General features: G+C 50.0%; 2 long non-coding RNA genes across 6 annotated transcripts in view; one reads left to right on the forward strand and one right to left on the reverse strand.

Annotated features, from left to right (window-relative positions):
- LOC123384725 overlaps nucleotides 1-20,912 on the forward strand; it is a 163,781-nt gene that overhangs the window by 40,618 nt on the left and 102,251 nt on the right. The gene's annotated exons all lie outside the window — the stretch shown is intronic.
- Nucleotides 1,695-8,881, reverse strand: LOC109498685. 2 transcript variants are annotated; one of them, XR_002741568.2, is made up of 4 exons: nucleotides 8,777-8,881; nucleotides 8,352-8,447; nucleotides 6,701-7,437; nucleotides 1,695-5,374 (listed from the first exon to the last, which is right to left on the reverse strand). It is a non-coding gene; the product is annotated as an uncharacterized LOC109498685 (long non-coding RNA). The 2 variants fall into 2 exon arrangements; XR_006596204.1 differs by having other exon boundaries at nucleotides 8,176-8,447.

Genomic DNA, 20,912 nt, shown 5'->3' on the forward strand with positions numbered 1-20,912 from the left:
GAGCGCTCTGGCCAAGGGCGTACTGGAGGAAGCGGGTCTGCGCATCGCAGGGGGGTGGGGTCGTGGCGTCAGCATTTGTGTGGTTGTGCTGTGGGCGGAGACCCGGAGCCGGAGCCTGCCTGGAGGGGGCACATCTGAGGAGAAGGTGACGCGGGAGCACACTGCTGGCCAGTCCACACTGCTGGGTGTGGGTGATGGGTGCTGGGAGGCGGGCAAGGAAAATGGTGCAGGGCGGCTCCTTTGCTCCTGGAGAAGTCTCCTGAAGACACCTGGCTTTCCAGCACGCATTCTGAGGTTAATGAACAAATCTCCTTCCCTACACCCTGGGTGTATTGCAAACCACAGCTTCAGTTCTGTGTGTCTCCTCCTGGCTTCCCCAGGGCTGAGCCTCCCGGTTTGTAAATCCCAGGGGTTAAGCCCCACTGACTGCAGGAACTCACGAAATTAGGCCCCTGTGGTTTTGAAAGCCAGATATGACGGGTGATCGTCTGTGCCGTGTGGGCTCCCTGTGCCTGGGGGGCCTGGGGTAAGGGCCGCTGCCTTCCCTCTCTGGACCCGCCGTGTCCCTCCCTCCGGCACGCTGTCCCTGGGTTCGTTTGGCTCCTGACTGTCCCTGCCCTTCCCACCCTCCTGATGGAGACTCTCCTCGACATTCAGCTGTGGACAGTCCATTCTGCTGTCCTTAACTTAGGTCATTTTCCTGGGTGATTCGATTTTTAAAAATTGTTTAATGTTTTATTTATTTCTGAGAGAGAGTGCATGAGCAGGGGAGAGGCAGAGAGAGAGAGAGGGAGACACAGTCAGAAGCAGGCTCCAGGCTCTGAGCTGTCAGCACAGAGCCCAACGCGGGGCTCGAACCCATGAACTGAGAGATCATGACCTGAGCCAAAGTTAGACGCTCAATGACTGAGCCCCCAGGCGCCCCATTTTCTGGGTTATTTACACTGATGTGCGTGTTGTCTAGTTGTGTCTGTAGGATGTGGTCAGCTTAGGGCCTTCTGTTCTGTTGTCTTCCCTGGAAGTCCATCACTTTTCTGCTTTCAATATTACTATTGGCAAATAATTAATATTTCCTAATGGTCGAGGTAAAATGCCGGGAAGGAAACCATGGGGATGTTACTAAGTGGTTCTGTGACCTTGGACTTGACCTCTTAGGGGTCCCTATAAAATAGTCACACCGAATTGTCCCTCGGATTCAGTGTCATTGGATGCAGAAAAGTGGTTCACGCGAGGCCTCAGACGTACTCATCAAATGTTTGTTCTACATGTATTTTTGACTAAACTAAATTCTGTGGGGAAAAATGCTCCCCCTCCCTCCCCCTCCCTGTCCCCCTCCCTCATCTCCTTGGGGAAGAGTTTGCTCCAATTGTGAAACTTCCTTTGTGTCCCCTAAGGAGTGAGCTGAGGCAAGTCCCCAGGACACGACCCCCTTCTGTCCTGACCTCGTCTTGCTCATGGGCTCTCCCACCAGCTTTGAGGTCCAGGACTTTCACTAAGGGCTTCTAAGAGACACATTTGTCCAGAACTTTTCTTTTTTTAAAAAAAATTTTAATGTTTATTTATTTTTGAGAGAGAGACAGAGAGAGAGATAGAGAGAGATAGAGCATGAGCAGGGGAGGGGCAGAAAGAGAGGGAGACACAGAATCCGAAGCAGGCTCCAGGCTCCGAGCTGTCAACACAGAGCCCGACGTGGGGCTGGAACTTGCCGACTGTGAGATCATGACCTGAGCAGGAGTCAGACGTTTAACTGACTGAGCCCCTGGGTGCCTGACGTTGTTACCTATGAAGACAAGTTTGTGGAGAAATTTGATGGAGACACTGTGGAGCCAGACTCCCCCTGGGTCATTTCCCAAACGAAATAGTAAAAGTGTGAGTATCTTACGCTAATGACATGGTTCAGCCCGTCCTCTGGGGATTGCAATAAAAGGCAAGAGCTCTTAGCCCAGGCCCTTTGTCCCACGTGGGGCCACTGTGGCCCCTGACAGGACACAGGTGTCAGCCCCTCTCAGGTCGATCCGCTCATCTCCCCTGTCTTCATCCTTTGTGTTCTTCTGGCCTTTACACACTTTGCCAAAGAACCGAGTATTTAGAATGTGCTTCTGTTTTTGTAAAATGTGACCAAAGAGGAGTAAGGTGTCCTTGAACTCAGAGCCGTGCGTCGGCGGGACTGCTGACAGTCAGGCCCGGGGCCCACAGAGCTGAGAGGACCCTGTGGGGCGGAGGGCAGCCTTGATCGGATCCTTCCCTGCGGCTGCGAGCCTCGCCTGGACAGGAAGTGTGGAAATGTTCGCACTTGCCCGTCTTTAGAGGGAGCTTCTTTCTCAGAAGCTCAGCCAACATCTGCTACTCGTAGCCTCTTGGCATTGAACTCTGGGTTTGCAACTTTAGTTTAATTCAGTGTGCTTTTCACGTGCACACTAGGAACGAAGATACATTTTGGAAGAATACAGATGAGCTCATTGATCACGCCCGGAGTCCGCCCCTTTGGGGTCCTTGCAGAGCATCTTCCTGGCTGTGTGGGTGACGTCTCTGAGACTCCCCTTCATGTCTGTCCTCATACAGCGTCATCCCCGGTATCTTGCACAAGGTGAGCGTGCACGAAGCCCCCTTGTGTAATGATAGGGCTCGTCAGGCGCCGGGAGCGAGTCGTGTGGCGACGGGTGGAGGCCGTAGGCACGCCACTGGCTTCCGAGTTGGCTTACTGTGTCTACCCCACCGTCCGTGTGCAGACAACCCTCAGAGAGGATGTGGCGTGTTTCTCAGCATTGAGAAAAGACAGCAGTTCAGTCGGTAAGCCAGTGTTCAAGGCCAAAATCTTATGAAGTCCGTTGGCATTTCTGGAGTGGTGAGGTGACGAGGACTTGCCCTGATCGTTTCTGTGACTCATCGTAAACAAAGGCCAGCATACGTATTAATTGTGGTCAGAGTGTGTTAGAGTTAGTTTGAAATATCTGATCATCCTTTCTTATGCCACCAACCAGCACATCAGCCGGCCGTGTACACACACCCGTAGCATCACCTGTAGGTCACGCACGCACCAGGTGACCTCTACTGACAAAGCACCGCCTCCCTGATGGTCTTCTGTGTGACAGCCCCACTGTGGAGGCTCATTTCTGGACGCACAAAGTAGAGAGACTGTGCACGTTGTTGGTGACTCTCGCACACACGGGGCGGGTTTCAGTGAACAAAAACCACACACACGCACACACACTCTCACACACGCCGACCTTAGTAGGAAAAGTACTTCATAAATATATGCGTGGCTTTGGCCACAAAATCCACAGGAGGCATGATAGTGCTTTACGCGTTGCTGATGTCCAGCCCAAAGACAAATGATCACACAGGGTACATCCCGATTAAAGGGCTGCTCCAGCTGCTCCGTGTGTGGTACCTAGAACAAGTGCCTCTGGAGTCGGGCTCAGATCTCTCTTCGGCGGCTGTCTCTGGCGTCCTTTGTCGGAGTTCCGAGGAGTTCCATGGGATTGTATGCGTGAGTTCAGCAATGGGATCCAGATTTGCGATCTCTCCAGAACTGAACGCCACGTATCGGGCTCAGTCTCGGAGATCTGTTACGATCACTGGTACCCTAAGTGCCTCAGCTCAATGCTACATTTCTAGGACAGCAGAAAGGCAACAGATATCCATCAGAAAATCAGACGACGACACTGCCTCATATTGTTCCTCTGCCTTATCAACTTTTCCTCTCATCACACAATACCAGCATCAGATAGCATTTATTAAGCCCCTCATGCGCCTGGTGCCGGGTAGGTAATGCGTCTTCCCAGTTACCTCGTTGTGCTGGTTTTTCAAATACGCCCGACCAGTGTTGCGGTGAAATTGATTTCTTTCTTGTTAACAAAATCGGTTCTTTTTTGCGCTAATTAAAATCGCAAGGTAATGGACCCTATAACTCCGATGCAAAGGGTCCAAGAGCCTGTCAAGGACCCCCGTGCTCAGGTGCGGCGAAGGTGCACCGGGAGGGCCTCGGCCGTGAGCCGTCCTTGTGTCTGGGATGGCCGCGGGGCCGCGGATGGGCATCCACAGCAGATGACACCGTCTCCTCGCTTCCGGGACACAGACAAGCAGTAGGAACGTGTGTGCTACTCGGAGACACCCCGCCAGTTTCCACAAAGGCAGCCGCCGTTCCTTGGCAGCCTGCCACAGAGGCGGCCGTTCAATGCCAAGGGCGTCAGCTGCCCTTTGTAGTTGTTCGTGCCGCATTATGTTTTCCCCTGAAGTTTCCCCAAATAGTGGCTAAGAAAACCCTTTCTAATATAGATAGAAACCAAATTGTACACTAGGGAAAAAGCTGTTTGAATTTCGGACCTTAGTGGGTCCCCCCTCCCCCAGTTCCAATGTGGTAGGAAATCTGTTGGACGTGGGCAAGTATTAACTGTTTGTTTCCACCGCGAAATGTATTCAGATGATCCTGAACGTGAGCGGGGACCGCTACGGCCTTTGCCAGTAGCCAGAAGTAGACAACAAAGTACAACTACATCGGCGCAATCGCTTTTTCACCACTATGAGTCGCTTGACATTCTGCTGACGTCGCATGTGCCTTGCCTCGTTTATTCATCACACAACCTCATGGGGTAGATGCTTTCAGCGCCCGGGCTCAGGGGTGTTGGAAAAGTCACTCCAGGTCGCTCTGCCTCTGAACCCGGAGCTGGTTCACAAAAACCCCACACACTTGGCCAGCCATCCCTCCTTTGATGTTCAAGGTTCTCAGGTGGGATTTCACAAATCACGTCTACTTCCCAAAGCCCTCATGGCAAGGCTGTCAGATTCCGTCTGTAGGCAGAGTTTATTTTTGAAAGAACTGCAGACACACGGGCTTAGAGGCACCAGCGTGACTGGACGGTGAGCCCAGCGAGCCCTCCACCTGGGGCGGAGCAGGCGAGGCCTGGCCTGTGCCATCAGGGCAGCACCCAAGAATGCTGCTTATTCGCAAACACGAAGAATTTGGACTCCAGTGTTCAAAAGAGGGCACCCAAGGGAATGCAAAGGGCTCCTCAAGCAACAGCATGGTTCTGAAGGGACCGAAACAAAGGTGTCATAGTTCTGCACGTAGCGGAATCCCTTCAAGAGAGCCGCCCAAACACAACGCCCGTCAGAGTGTCCAGATTTCACTGAAAATCACAGCCCTGATCCACAGCGCGTTTTAGACGCGGAGCCAGGAGACTTGGATCTGGCCGTGCCACTGCACGTGACGGCCACCTCATGCGTTTGCAAAACCCCAGCTGTTACCAAAGATGGGCGAGTGAGTCCTGTGTTCCTTTTCGTTATGTAGATGGCGCCTCTGGTAGAGGAGAGCTTTATAAATACCGACCTAAGGCTCCCGATTGGTTAAATCTCCAGCAGAGAATATTCACTCCTAGACAGACAGTATGGATTTGGAATATATATATCAGACACTTTGTTTTTAATAGAGTTTGCTTAAGGTGTAAGATATCACGTATGTTATCTCTCACATATAACTTATATATGTAACTTATACGTATACATATATGTGTATAAGATATATATGATATTACTATGGAGGATATGTTAACAGAATTGCTTAAGATATAAGCCACTCTGTTAATAATTTATCCTGAAGGAGCTCATAACAGACTTCATCACTCAAAACTGTACTCCGTGGGTCTGTCACAGTGGCTAGAATACTCACCTTCCTCTCTGTTCAAAAGAAGAAATCCTAACCTCTATCTGGTGACATAACCTCATTTCTTAAACAAAATGTGAATCTAGATATATTTCCAAAGCAACTGGGAGAAATTGTTTAATTCTTTATATCCTCCATGGATGTTTATCTTTCCATGGATTTATCGAAACCCATATACTTCAAGGCCCATTTAAACCTTGTTTCTCAAGAATGTACTCCATTTTGGTCAAGTAACTCTCACAGTCTCTTGAAAGAAAAAAAAGAAAGAAAGAAAACGTGGCATGTGTACTTTAAATGCAATATAAAGTATTTATGCGTGTGATTATACACATACACACATACAATCCTACAGTATTTCTGTTGTACATTAACGTAAGAGACAGTGACCCTGCTTTGTGATTTCCTTCCCTAGAAAGGGAACTCGTTGGTACCTACTGGGGGACGGCTCAAATATTTTCTTAGGATACACGAAATAAAGGTAGGCTGCAAAAGGTTTGTAAAACAAAAGAAAAATGTCTAGGAGATCCAGATCCTTTAAAGCCCTTCAGTTAAGATTGTACACGCGGGTGATTTATTTAGGATTGGAGACATGTATTAGCACTATTTATTATAGAGTAAAAAGCCTGCTTGGCGGGCGGTTCTAAAAGGTTTGAATTAATTAAGAGCCAGCCTGTGGGTGACAAGAATAATTTGGGGGCCTGAGGAGGAAGACCCCCACCCCAACCTCCCAACGGTTAACTGTGGGTTTTCTCATGCTAGTCGGGTGCTCACACCGTGGGTATTCTCACACCTGTCGACCTGAAGCACAGCACCTGACCGCAACCAGGGTCACACGCGTGTTTCCCACAAGATCTGGCAGATTTGGTTGTTCAGTTTAGGTCAAGAAAAGGGGGATAAGGAGCTATAACCTACAATGGGAAACGGCTACCTGGCAACCAGTGAGATGACAGCACAAATGTCAACTGGTGCGTTTTAGTCCCTGGTTCTTGACTCTGGTGACTGTGGTGGGGGAAGTAAGAAAAACCCGGGATAGGGCACCTTGGCCGTAATCGTGGTCCTCCCGGGTCTCCGACGGACCTCTCCAGGCTCACTGGACCATTTGCTCATGTCGCTTCACTTACAACGACCTCCTCTCATTTCTGGAAGCGTCTAGACTTCTTTCCCCAGCAACCGCCCCCCATTATGACACGGGGAACCCACCCCTCCCACGGGCTGGCTCTCTCTGGCCTGGACGGGGCTCCATCCACGGCTTTGGAGATCCAGCTTATGATCCAGACCCAAGACGGCGAACACAGTAATGGGTTCAGCCGGAGGTGGTCTGCTGCCTGTCTTCTGGGAGTGGCCCTTGAGGGAAGGAAGGGAGGGAGGGTTGCCAGCGGCTTCCATCGGCCTGGAACTCTGGGAGTTGGAGACCCGCTAGGCTTATTTCTTGGCGACCCTGAAGGCGAGCATGCTGGTAATAGAGAACCTACTGGAAGGAGAAGAGAAATCAGCCCTGGGGACTTCATTTCAGCTCCTGCCTGATGTCTGTCCGCCTGTAGCTCGCTAAGCTTCCCAGGCTTTCTGGAAGGTGACACGGCTCCCTTTGTCGTAAGCCAGCTTGTGGCAAACCCAGCTGGGCTCTTAGTGCACGCTTGAGCTCTTTCTGTCCTCTGTGCGCTCACCTTACGGTTCCTTTTGCCCAGAACAGCGTCCGCACCGTGTCCTTGTCTTCACTGGGTCTCTTCCTTCTCGAATAGGGAAGACATCTTCCAGGTGGGGATTTCTCTCTGCTTCTGGGAAAAAAAAGGAGAGGGTCACGGCGGCTTTCTTGAACCTGCTGCTTTTTCAAGTACCTTGAGCTCAAAATGAATTTTATGTCAAAGCCTCGTATTCTGAGGGGTATGTTCAAGTTTCCTTCCCTGCAGAGCCACTGCCACAGAGAGATGTGTGCAACACCACGCTGGGTTTTGCTGGAACAGGACCTCCGTGGCCTCGGGCCCCTCTGCTTCCGTCTCCCCCACCCCTGCTGGCTCTTTCCCTCTGACCCCCTGTCTTCCTGTCTTTCTCCCTGTCCCTCCCTCTCTCTCCTCTTCCTCCCTCGGTCTGTCTGTCTGTCCCGCCTTCTCCCCCAGCCACTCCCTCGGCTGAGCTTGTGAAACACGCTGAAAAAGGAGAGGGGTCAAGTCCTCCAGTAGCCTCCCGCCTGCACGCTGTTTGAGCACCGATCATTCTGGATCATTCTGAACCATAAGCCCATGTTCTCAACCACGAGGCTATGGGATGGGACAAAGTACTGAAATGGGGGCGCCGAGAGGGGGGGCTCAGTCAGTTAAGGGTCCAACTTCAGCTTGGGTCATGATCTCACGATCCATGGGTTCAAGCCCCGTGTCGGGCTCTGTGCCGACAGCTCGGAGCTGCAGCCTGCTTCGGACTCTGTGGCTCCCTGCCTCTCTCTGCCCCTCCCCACGCGCGCTCTCTCTCTGTCTCTCAAAAATAAGTACAAAAACGTTTCTTGTCTACACGGCCCGTACAAATGTTAGCTATGTTGCAGAAGTGGAGAGACCCTGTGGAGCATGGGCCTCTGTGTTGAGGTCAGATATAAGACCCGGAGCTCGGAGGCTGGTGCCGCCTTCCTGGCAGAAGACAGAGGTCACGATGGTCAATTTGTCTTCACAGCCTGGCCTCACGATGAATGCAGGACGCTCACCGGCAGCACCCCTGCGGACGGGCTCGGTGCCCTGTTTCAAGTGCGCCTGGGTGGCTCTGCTGGGTGGTTGTCCCCTGGCTGTCCCCTGCTGTGCTCCTTCAGTTTGCCGAGAGAGAGAGAGAGAGAGAGAGAGAGAGAGAGAGAGAGAGAGAGAATCATTCAAAGTTAAAGGGAGGAGGGGCGCCTGGGTGGCTCAGTTGGTTAAGCGGCCAACTTTGGCTCAGGTCATGATCTCGTCGTTTGTGAGTTCGAGCCCCGCATCGGGCTCTGTGCTGACAGCTCAGAGCCTGGAGCCTGTTTCAGATTCTGTGTCTCCCTGTCTCTGACCCTCCCCTGTTCATGCTCTGTCTCTCTCTGTCTCAAAAATAAATAAACGTTAAAAAAAATTTAAAAAATCAAAGTTAAAGGGAGGAGAGGTCAGAGACCATCAGCAGCGACAGGAACCTTCCTTCCTGGTAGAATTCTAGGGATTAGCCAGAGAGCTTTGCTGGAGGTTAAAAAAAGGGGGGCGGGTCTTTTCTCCATCATTGGCAAACGCATCACAATTGCTTATGTTGTAAGATGTCAGAAGTTCATGACAGCAAATAGGAAGGTCAGTTTTGGCTTTATTCATAAAATGCAGTGGCTTTAACTTCTGCTCCAGGACTTTAAAAGCTTTAAGGGGGCGCCTGGGTGGCGCAGTCGGTTGAGCGTCCGACTTCAGCCAGGTCACGATCTCGCGGTCCGGGAGTTCGAGCCCCGCGTCGGGCTCTGGGCTGATGGCTCAGAGCCTGGAGCCTGTTTCCGATTCTGTGTCTCCCTCTCTCTCTGCCCCTCCCCCGTTCATGCTCTGTCTCTCTGTCCCAAAAATAAATAAAAAACGTTGAAAAATAAATAAATAAAAGCTTTAAGGCAGTAGGGCCTCTTTAAAAAAAAATGGTTTTAACTTTTATTTATTTTTGAGAGACAGACAGAGACAGAGTGCAAGTCGGGGAGGGGCAGAGAGAGGGGGAGACACAGAACCCGAAGCAGGCTCCAGGCTCCGAGCTGTCGGCACAGAGCCCGACGCGGGGCTTGAACCCACGGACCGTGAGATCATGACCTGAGCTGAAACCAAGAGTTGGTCAGTGAGCCGCCCAATCACACCATGCCCTCTCGCCCCCGCCCTGTAATTCAGAGGATCAGGACCAATGTCTACACTTGTTCTATGTGATTTGCCACACAACTTCAGAGGAATGAGCTCTCTCGGTCTCTCTCCACACATCGTGTCTGTGCCCGGACCCTCGCAGTCGGTCCTGGCTTCCTCGAACCTCTGTCCTCATTTCCCACCGGTGTAGCTCACGGCTCTTTACAGAGCTGACCTTTGAGCATGTGCAGACCGCCTCTCTGTAGAATGTGATCTTTGAGCCCTGGGGATCCCTAGAAGTTTCCAGTCACACCCTGCGATTCTCTGAAGGTAGAGAACAAATCCTTAAATGTCTCGAACACCCAGCACCAGCTACACAGGTACAAAGCGTGTGCTCAACACATACCTCCTGACAGAGATAACTTCCCTCTTTTAAGATTGAAATCATATTTTTAAAAAAAATTTTTTTTTCAACGTTTTTATTATTTATTTTTGGGACAGAGAGAGACAGAGCATGAACGGGGGAGGGGCAGAGAGAGAGGGAGACACAGAATCAGAAACAGGCTCCAGGCTCCGAGCCATCAGCCCAGAGCCCGACGCGGGGCTCGAACTCACGAACCGCGAGATCGTGACCTGGCTGAAGTCGGACGCTTAACCGACTGCGCCACCCAGGCGCCCCGAAATCATATTTTTAACACTCGGTATTTGTGATGGTAAACGTGTCTGAATGAGAAAAAACATTTTTTCTTAAAGTCCAGAATTGTTGAATTTTCAGAACTTTTTACTTACGGTGATAAACGTATCTGATCGAGAAACATAAATTCGTGTCCTGATTGGGTTGTTGATACCCGTGTTAATGGCATCAGACTCTTAGGTTCCATGGCCCTGGTTTCAGGTCATTTCCCACCTGCCTTTCTAGGGTGACCTTCTCTGCCCTCTTGCTGAGGTTTTTTCCCCTGCCCACTGTACCCCGATCCTCACCATGTCACGGTGAAGGCCACCAGGGCAATTGCATTCTCACCTGTGGCTTGAACTCCGTCTCTGTGCTGAGAATCTTCTTCAAACGTCACGGCGCACTGCGTTGAGCACCTAGCAATTGTCCTAAGAGTTCCCGTGCCTGCGGGTGGACGCGTAGGTTAACCTGGTCTCTGCTGTGTAGTCAGAGCGGTATTTCCAAATTCAAATCTCAGCGTGTCTCTTCTTGGCTCCACAGCCTGGTACAGATTCACACCGCTGTCCGCGTAAACCAGAGCCACAGCACGTGGCTTTCCCGGCCCCTCTGACCCACGTCTAGGTCTCTCTTTAGACGTAGCTCTCTCTCAGCCCACCTTTGGTAATCCATGCTATTTATTCCAAATTTGTTTTTCTTTCTCTTTCCCTGGAATCTTCATGCCCTCTTTTACTGCTGCACTTTGGAATATTCTACCTTTTTTAGTTTTCTAGGAATAGTCTTTTCCTGTTAGATGATTCCTGGCTAGTTTAGGTTCAACCTAGACCTCACCTCCTCCGGGGAGCCTTCCAAGACCTCCTATTTCCCCATCCTCTGGTCTGGATTGGATGTCCCTCCTGCGTACTGATGAGCCACAGGGGGTTGTGTTGACCTATATATTTGTATGAACACCCCCAGCCCCACTTAACCTCTAAGGTTTTTGAGGAAAGGACAGTTGACATTTGTCCCTTCTTCTGTCTTCTGGAATGACCCTAGAGCCTGGATCTCAAGAAATGCTTTGTTGACTGCAACACTGCGGATGGTGATTTAGCTGCGCGGGGGGGGGGGGGGGGGGGGGCTCAAGGTTATGTATTTTATTCTAAACAGTGTCTAAGACAAATGTGGTTCCCAGCCAGATTTGGGGCACTAGCCCAGCTGTGAATATATGAGGAACTGAGGCACAGAGAAGGTGTGTCTTCGGTGGGTCCGGGAAACATTCCCTTTACTTGTGTAGTGATGGAAGCTCTCGCTTCGTTGGACGGTAAATCCAAGAATCCAGACATGGGAAGGAGTACCGTTTCTGTCAAGTCCAAAGCTCTTTATGAAGCCCTCGGTGTGAAGAGCTGAGCCAGGAGGTGAAGTGCACTCTGCTCTTCGGGAGGCGTAGACGTTAGGCGGGACTCAACTCACTAGCACGTCCTATGATGCGGGAATAATCGGGTTCTGCTCCGCATGATCTCCCCCGCTGTCTCCCTGGGTATCAGCTGCCTCTTCCTCCACCGGTTAACACGGAGTAAAAGCGCGTTGTGCCGGGGGTTCGGCCGGGTGCTTGCTGCAGGCTGTGCGGTCCCCACTTGGACACGAGCCGCGGTGCATCCGAAGGAAAGGCAAACCACATTGCCTTGTCTTCTGGGTGTCCTCCCGAGGGTGGGGGACTCAGTCCTGGGAGAGCTCACGGTGGGGGGGGGGGGCGGAGACACGGCTCTTCGGAAGAGGCTGGAAGGCCCTGGAGGGGTGATAGGACTTGAGCTGACTTTTGAATGAGGTTGAAAATGAGCTCTGTCTGGGGAGGGGTCAGAAAGTGCCGATAGACGCTAGGTATTGGAGGGGGGAGCACAAACGAGGTGGGGGGGGAGCACGGATGAAGAGGGGGAAGCACAGATGAGGTGGGGGGAGCACAGACGAGGGGGAGCACGGATGCATTTGGGCCACTGTGTGCACACTGAGTGTGCGGCCGGGAGGGGGACGGCAGTGTCTCGGCATGGATATGAAGTGCCGTCACAGGCGTGGGGGGCGAGGGGACCGTGAAAGGTTCTGAGCAAGCTCAGTCAAGGAGAAGAAAGAGAACATCGAAGGATTGAAACGAATGAAGCAACGCGACGTCGGTATCTTACCGCAACTTTATTCGTTGACAGCAAATTTCTTAGCGAAATATTGAGTCGGCCTTAGATTTCGGTGAAGAAAACTCACATACGAGGGCAGCAACTTTCAAAAGTCAGCGCATTTGGGGAACGGGTGGCTGTTCAGCTGCCCACCTAGAAGCCTGGGTCCTGCTGGTTTGGCGGGGAGCCCCCCAAACGTAGGTAGCAAGCTTCTTGAGTTTCAGGGTACCTGTGGCCGAGAGCAGCCCAGGAAATCCGATCGGCACCATCAGAAGTCACCGCAGGGTTTAATTAGGTCAGGAAAACACTTCCATTTGCAAGCTAGGAAAGCGGGTAATCAACTTTACTGAAAGGTGATTCGGTGTAACGTTTCGTCCCGAAGCCGGGCAGACATCACCCACAGGGTCGTGGACTGATAGAAGTGTGCGCGATAGGTGACGGCATTTGTGTGATTTCGGCACAAAAGTGAGGTTTTGAAGACAGCTACAAGCTGTACTAGCAAAGGGGCAAGTGTAACTGTCGAGACCGGTTTTGAATTCTAACTGGACCACAAAGCATTTCAAAGCACGAAGTTCTTTTTCTTTTCCTCTCTAACTTAAAACTGGGCTGTATTTTTTCACACTTGGTAAAAAGAATGCTTCGAGTCTTCGACCCAGAGCGCCAAGCTGTAGCCGAGAGCGCATTTTTAGAACTGATTTATGGGCCCCAGAAGGCCACCTGAAGAAAGATCTCTGTGGCTGGCTGTCCTATTTTGCTTTTTCTGAATTACTTTGTATCTGATTTAGACACTGGAAATTATCGGTGTGGGATTTCGCATGCAGATCGGGCACTGTTTCCGAACTTCTTCTCCGATGCATATTTCATGATTAGTATCCTCAAACCCCAAAACCTCTCTGGAAAAACATATTCTGTACCTTTGTGATTTGTTTAATAAACTGGAGGTAGACAAGTTAAAGGAGCTGCCTCTTAATTTAATGAGAAGTACTTTCCAAACAACACTTGGAATAATTGCAAATGGCATTGGACAAGAACAACAAAGTGCTGAAGGGAAGAAAGGATTTAATTTTTAACGATGGACTTTTCAGTGATAACATTTTAGAAAGAATGACTTAAAAGCTGTAATTAGAAAAGTTGGCTCATTTGGAGGATGCGGAGGACCGACAGCTTCTTCCTCTCGATGTTGTGGATTGAGAAACAGACGTAAAGGGAGTTTAGATACCATCAGAGTAATGCCTTTGCCGTAACTTGTGAGGGAGGAACCCAGCACCCAAGGAGGAACCCAGCACCCATGAGGAACCCAGCACCCACGAGGAACCCAGCACCCAAGGAGGAACTCAGCACCCACGAGGAACCCAGCACCCAAGGAGGAACCCAGCACCCATGAGAAATCCAGCACCCAAGGAGGAACCCAGCACCCACGAGGAACCCAGCACTCACGGGGAATCCAGCACCCAAGGAGGAACCGGGCACCCATGAGGAACCCAGCACCCATGAGGAACCCAGCACCCAAGGAGGAACCCAGCACCCACGGAGGAACCCAGCACCCACGAGGAACCCAGCACCCAAGGAGGAACCCAGCACCCACGAGGAACCCAGCACCCAAGGAGGAACCCAGCACCCAAGGAGGAACCCAGCACCCACGAGGAACCCAGCACTCACGGGGAATCCAGCACCCAAGGAGGAACCGGGCACCCATGAGGAACCCAGCACCCATGAGGAACCCAGCACCCATGGGGAATCCAGTACCCAAGGAGGAACCGGGCACCCATGGGGAACCCAGCACCCGAGGAGGAACCCAGCACCCAAGGAGGAACCCAGCACCCATGAGGAACCCAGCACCCGAGGAGGAACCCAGCACCCAAGGAGGAACCCAGCACCCACGGGGAACCCAGAACCCAAGGAGGAACCCAGCACCCACGAGGAGCCCAGCACCCATGAGAAACCCAGCACCCATGAGGAACCCAGCACCCACGAGGAGCCCAGCACCGATGCAGGAATGGGGACATGACGACCCATCTCGGTGGGTCAGGGATGGAAGAAAACATGAAAACTTTTCTCTTAAATGCAGATTCCCTGTTTCCTTGGAGATAACTGACCCTTGTGCAGGAAATTCCAGGACCTGCAGTCCCAGCAAGCCCTCTCCTGTAGGACTTGTCCACCTGTGTGCCTCCAAGGACGCGCGGGTGGGAAAGCTTGGGGGCAAGTAACTTCATCTTTCCGTCTTCTGTCCTCTGTGCGCCATCACCAGTTTCTGTCTCTCCAGACTCCAAGGATCCTCGGACCCCTCCCCCCCCACTTTGCCATATTCACCGGACCCCCAGGACTTAGGCCCTTGCGCGTGTCCCAGATGTCCGGTTTTCTTGCTCCCCTGCCTATGTGACCTCTGTTGTCACTGACGTCTTTGCAACCGTGGTCTCGTGTTGTTCTGCTCCCAATTCTGCAAACCTTAAGCGATTCTCCTCTCTTCGGACAGAATGACATTTCCAAATTTCAAGTTCGGCGTGGCCCTTGTGTGCTTAAACTAACCCTCCGGCGCGCCTCCCCCGCCAGAGGGGAGGCGGCCCTCCTCTGCATGGCTCGCGGTGTCTTGCGACACCCCCCACCCTGCTTGCTGTCTCTTTCGGGGGCATCTCTCCTCACCTAGCACGTTCTACATGAGCCGCATTTAACTGGTGGTTTCTCCAATTCGCTCTGTTTTATGGTAACGTCTTCGCATATTCCAGTTTGTGTCAAATAAGGTTTGCCTTTCTGGGAAACTCCTCCCCATCCTTCAGAGCTGAGCTCGAAGTCAGCACCTCCTCCAGGAAGCCTTCCTCGTTTGGGTGTGGTGTCCCCCAGCCGCGTGCACACAGCTACCCGGGCGGGCACGATCTACGCAGATGGTTCGCTCTGGAGGTGAGAGATCCGCGTTCACCTTACACCCTCGCTGCAGCCGGGGCTCCCCCAGCAAGGCCGTGGAAAACCTACCCTCCCAGCTTCCCCTTTTCACACCTTGCTGGTGTGGAGCCGGGCGCCTCCCGCGTCAGATTCTGAATGAGTCACCTGTACGTAGGTTAACTGTTCCTGTAGCTTTACCCTGTACTCTGTTTAGTACATTTTCCTTTACTTTTTCCCTCCTGGAATCCCTGGGACATCGTGGGTTTGATGAGACAAGTTCCCGGGATAGGGGCTCCTGGGTAGTTCAGTCGGTTAAGTGTTGGACTCAGTCCTGGGTCTTGGGGTCATGAGTTTACGCGTGTCCTTGGGCTCTGCGCTGGGTTGGAGCCTCCTTGAAAAGAAAAGCTCCTGGGAAGAATTCGCATGTGCGTCACTCCATGTCTCCAGGCTCGTACACTGATTGCTCGCTCTGTGGACCGCGACCACATATCACTGATCTTAAACGTCTTGCCTTACGGAGAGCGGTGTTACTATTCACAACAGCTAAAACGCGAAGCAGCCCCGATGTCCAGCAACAGACGAGTGAACGGATAAGCGACACGTAGTATACGCACGCAGCAGAACATTACCCAGTCCTAAAAAGGAAGGAAGTCCCGACACCCGCCACAACCCGGATGGACCTTGCGGACGTTACGCTGAAAGCAGCCAGTCACCAAAGGACAGACGCTGCATGATTCCATTTATGGAGAGATGGTTAAGACGGGAAATTCTGTGTTGAGCGTATTTCACCACCGTAAACAAGCAAACCAACCAACTCGGATGTGATCTCGTGCGGATCTGTCTGGCACATTCTCTCATGGCCAGGTCACGAGGAGCATGTCCACCGGAGAGTGGAGAGGACCAGTTTTTTTTTTTTTTTTTTTTTCAGAAGACTACCAAAGCTCTGCCTCCCACGGGCCTTTGGCAGTTTACCCAGGTATTTGTTTGGGAGTGAGCCGTTGTCGGGAAGGTTTCTGTGCTTTAATTTACTGCCTTTGGATGATTTTGAAAAGGGGCATTGCCCACAGCATCTTCTAAGCAAACGTGCTGTTTTCCTGGAGATTTCTTACGGCAGGACCCAGGAGAACGTGACATTTCCCTGAGCCCGCAGCTGCCTCTCCAGGTTGCGCTATGTGACACGTGACACGTGACTGCACTCGCTCAACCTGTCACGTATGTTGTCTCAGCTCCTGAGCCCCCAAGTAACATTTTTGCATGAGGGTCTCTCGCCACTGATCAACCTGTGAACTCTGCTGTGACACCGAACTCTGACTCCGGGGAATCTGAGAAGTCTGACCATATCAAACTAAGGAAACACTAGGATTCGCTTTGAAGTATATACAATGCTGATATTAAAAAAAAATGTTAACAATGCTTTTCCAAAACACCAGAAAATGTCTGATGAAAATGTAACTGGAAACAAGTTGAAAGGAACACATTTTACCCCAGGAGTTACGGGATCAAGCATCGGGTTTAGGAGATTAGAGTGGAATTGAGTTGTATTTTGTAAGGAATCTGACGAGAAAGAAATTAGTGCTGGGAAGAAAGATAAAAATCAACAGATATGCCTTGCACAGGTTAACAAATGAAGTCAGCCTGAACGTATCAGGCAGACGTGATGCAAATTCTCTTCAATGTGCCGCTTCCGTGGGTTTTATTTAAAAAAATTTTTTTTTAACGTTTATTTATTTTTGAGACAGAGGGAGACAGAGCGTGAACGGGGGAGGGTCAGAGAGAGAGGGAGACACAGAATCGGAAACAGGCTCCAGGCTCTGAGACATCAGCACAGAGCCCGATGCGGGGCTGGAACTCACGGACCATGAGATCATGACCTGAGCCGAAGTCGGACGCTCAACCGACTGAGCCACCCAGGCGTCCCTATGTGGGTTTTATTTTAAAGGAAACACAGGCTTGAACTATCTGAGGTTTAAAGCACTGATTGACATGCTAAATTATTATGGAGTAGAAATGGTAGTGACGTTAAGTAATAGAGTTGGGATACTTTTATTAAAAGTATTTCTGAAAAACCAAAACATTAACTTCTAGAGATTTTCCAGAGGCCTCAGATTATCTTGGTCTAGGAAGTCTTTACATTTGTTATGGCACAAAGTTGTTGTTGTTGTTGTTGTTGTTGTTGTTTTTATAATGATACAACTGGATTAATGACCTGTTTTTTTTCCTTCTGCAGTCTTCAGTGTTTCTAGCATCCACCTTTGAACTCCTTGGAAATGTTGTATCTTATTTGTCTTGTCTGCACATCATGATGATAAATGAAATTTGTTGAGCGAGCTAATGTGTAAGCAAGTTTAGATACCAAAGTAGGATTTGGGATTTTTTTTTATGTAATATAGCAAAGAAGGAGTGATTATCGGGACACTACAGTGAGAGTGCATGAAAAATAATATAATTTCATGTTACGATTGAGCTGTGTCCAGATTCACGTGTGTAGCTCCATTGCTAATGTGCCTTGTTTAGGACTGAAATGGTAGAGTGACAGTGTGCTTGGTCAAGGAGTCTTGTCCCAGTGATTGACGGAACATCTTTCACTTGTGGGAAGTCGAGGCACGTAGAGACAGTTGACACGGAGTTCTCGTCCTGAGTGACAGAATAATATGAGAGACATTGGAACACATAATCAGATTAACACCGTTACTTAAACATCAAAAGCAATCAGGAAATGTCCTTTGAAATGAGAAGAAAGTGGCATAAAATTACACATAACCCAACTGCACGTTATATGTTTTATTCAATGTCACACAGACCATGTCGGGGTTCGGGACAGATTAACAATGCAGAGGCGTATCAGACTTCATAAAAATCTGTGGACAGATGGCCCTCGCAACGTTCATCTGAAAATAGTCACCTACCTAATGAATCCACAAAGGGAGACCTTCCTAAACTCACTCCAGATCTCTTGCAGTGTCTTTGAAAATCTACTTCTTATAAAAGTTATTTAAGACTATATATGATTATGCCATTTTACCCTAAATGAAATTATGATATTCCCTAAAGCAAAGTTTTCAAAATTACATTTCATTTCATTTCATTTCATTACATTTCTTTCATTTCTAGTCTTTTGTAAACTATGAAGAAAATTTTGAATTCTATGTTTATATGTTTTGGAAAACAGCAGAAGTAAACATTTCAAGTATCTTTTCATGGTGATTTAAAAGAAAAATAATGTGGGTGACTTCCACGTGTATTTCCTTATCCAATTGAAATTATAATCACTTGAAACACATGCATCATAATTTTCGTGGAGAAACCACAAATTTGGAGAAAAAGTACCTTCTGATAACTTGATAGGCTATCTCATCATCTTCTTAAACTCCATTTTCTTAGTTTTCTAAAGTATACATTTATTTCATGTTTCCATTAGATGGCACTGTGACAGTATTGATGGACCCGACAAATCCTTGCTTTCACAACAAATGTAAATTTCTTTTGTAATTCTGACTTTATTTCACTAGCTTCTAAAACCCTGTGATTTATGGTATTTCCGTCATTATACAGCTCGAGGGGCCACAGAAGTAGAGGTCAGTCTGACGTCCCAGGCTCATGATCCAAAGGTCAAGAATCACAGAGACCGTGGAAGTGGACAGTGCTGGGTCAGCCTTGCCTCCGAGAGTCTGAGATGATCGGACTCTGCTCTGGAGAAGATATTCCCATAGGAGGCACACAAAGAAAGGTGGTCAGATAGGAAATAGAGCTTTAGTAGGAAGAGAATGAGGGGCTTTGTTCTCTAACACACGCATGGGTAGACACACCCTCCATCTCACTGGAGTTTTGGTCTGCTGGTTGGGACAGTCAGTGGACTCTAGGATCCCTGAGCGGGGCTGGCCCGTGGAGACGGGAGGGCACTGGGGACAGTGTATCTGCAGAAAGACACCGACAACCGCTGGGGACAGGCCCCCGAGCCTGGGCACAGCCATGTAGGGACATCCACGCAGGGCTGGGAGCCCCTCTCTGCAGAGTGTCTCCTGTGGCAAAAATGATAGACCATCAGGTCAGAGACACTGAGGTCGTCGGGAGCACACCTTCACACAAAAGCACACAGGTAATCCAATACATAGGTCGCGTATCTCAAAAACAGGTGTTCTCAGCACACAAATGCAACGTGGCTCTGTGGGACGGTAGACGTGTTAATTAGCCTGACTGTGGTGACCATTGCGTGACGAACGTGTATATTCAATCATCATTTTGCTACACACATTGTGAAACAAACCAATATCATGATATCAAATCTAATTATGTGCAATTTTTGTCAATCAAACCTCAACGAAGCTGGAAATAATATAAGAGAGTAACAGAGCATCTGTTTTGGCTTGTTATTCCTTGGGATACTGGTAAAAACATGATTTTAGGTGTAGAGAAAGTGTTATTTTGCTGATGTGAATTTACAGAAGTAGTCCAATTAAAGATAGGAACTTGGCTTTCAGATAATTATAAATACTACCGATAAGAGGCCTCCAATGGCCGACATGAACTGTCAACGGTGGTTCCCATTTTTGGGCATATGAAATGATTTTTGATTAGGTGTCTTGTTGGCACTTACTTAAATTACCTATTCGGTTAAACATACGTTTTATGATAGAAAACTTATTGAAATAATTCATTTTCGTGCTCAGGTCTGGGGAAAAAACGTAAGAATACAGTTTAAGTCTGGTAGATACACATAGTAAGAATTCTCTTGCATACCTCCTCCGTTGTCCTCTGATTTGCTGCCTCCGGTGCCCCGGGGAGAACACCTGATCTCTTTGGACCAAGATCTTGCAAGGATGCTGAGGTCACCCCGTGGCCGATTCTGTGTTCATGCCTTTTGGGCCGTGTTGCCCGTGACGTAGGGTTCCCCAGATCTCATTGAGTATATATTCATACCGAATGAATCCAGGGGACAAGTTAGGAAGGGTGGGGCCAAAACACCCTATTTGGATCCAGAACCATTTTGGGAAATCCGTGTGACTCTCTCCATAGGCATAGAGCGAGCGGATTCTGGGTCTCTGTGGGAGAGAGGTGTCCACGCACGCCCATAATGCCCGACGGGCATCTCATTGTGAACTTTGCAACCACCAGGCAGATACCCTCACTCATTCTCCTCGTGGAACTCTTCATGGCCGCGGGTTTGGACCACGCGATTCTGCACATGCAAATAAGAATCGTGTGCAGCTCTAAAAATGCATCACTACATATGTATTTTTGAGATACGGAGGGTTTGCAGATGGGCAGGAGGTCATGGCACCCTCCTCCTGGTTCACGTGGTGGATAAAAGAGCATAAGAATGCAGAACCTGGTGCCCCCACCCCCAGATGTATTGAATTAGAATCCACGTTTTCATAAGATCTCTGGGCCATTCGCAGCCCCACTGCAGCTCGAGAGACACCAGCCTGGTTATCAGGGTATCAGGATCGTTATCAGGGACGATTGGCACAGTCCTCACAGATCACGTGGAATCTGACTCATGGTCGCCGGTGACTCACAAGCCTTCTTTGATTCCTTATGGCTGCTGGCCCTTTCCTAGCCAACCAGAAGTGGGGGAGGTGGAGGAAGGCGATGAGATGCAAGCAGATAGATTCAGTTTATGATTTCCTTGGAAGGTCTTGAGAAATGCTCGGTGAGTGTAGGGCCGAGGACGTATGGGCCGCACTGGTGGGTGGGCTGGGCGACCAGCAGTCGGCGTCGGGTCTCATTAGTGCTTCCGAGGGGCTCTGCAGAGACGGAGAAGCCCAGCT

Source organism: Felis catus, chromosome B1 (assembly GCF_018350175.1).
Source record: "Felis catus isolate Fca126 chromosome B1, F.catus_Fca126_mat1.0, whole genome shotgun sequence".
In the NCBI taxonomy this organism is placed as follows: domain Eukaryota; kingdom Metazoa; phylum Chordata; class Mammalia; order Carnivora; family Felidae; genus Felis; species Felis catus.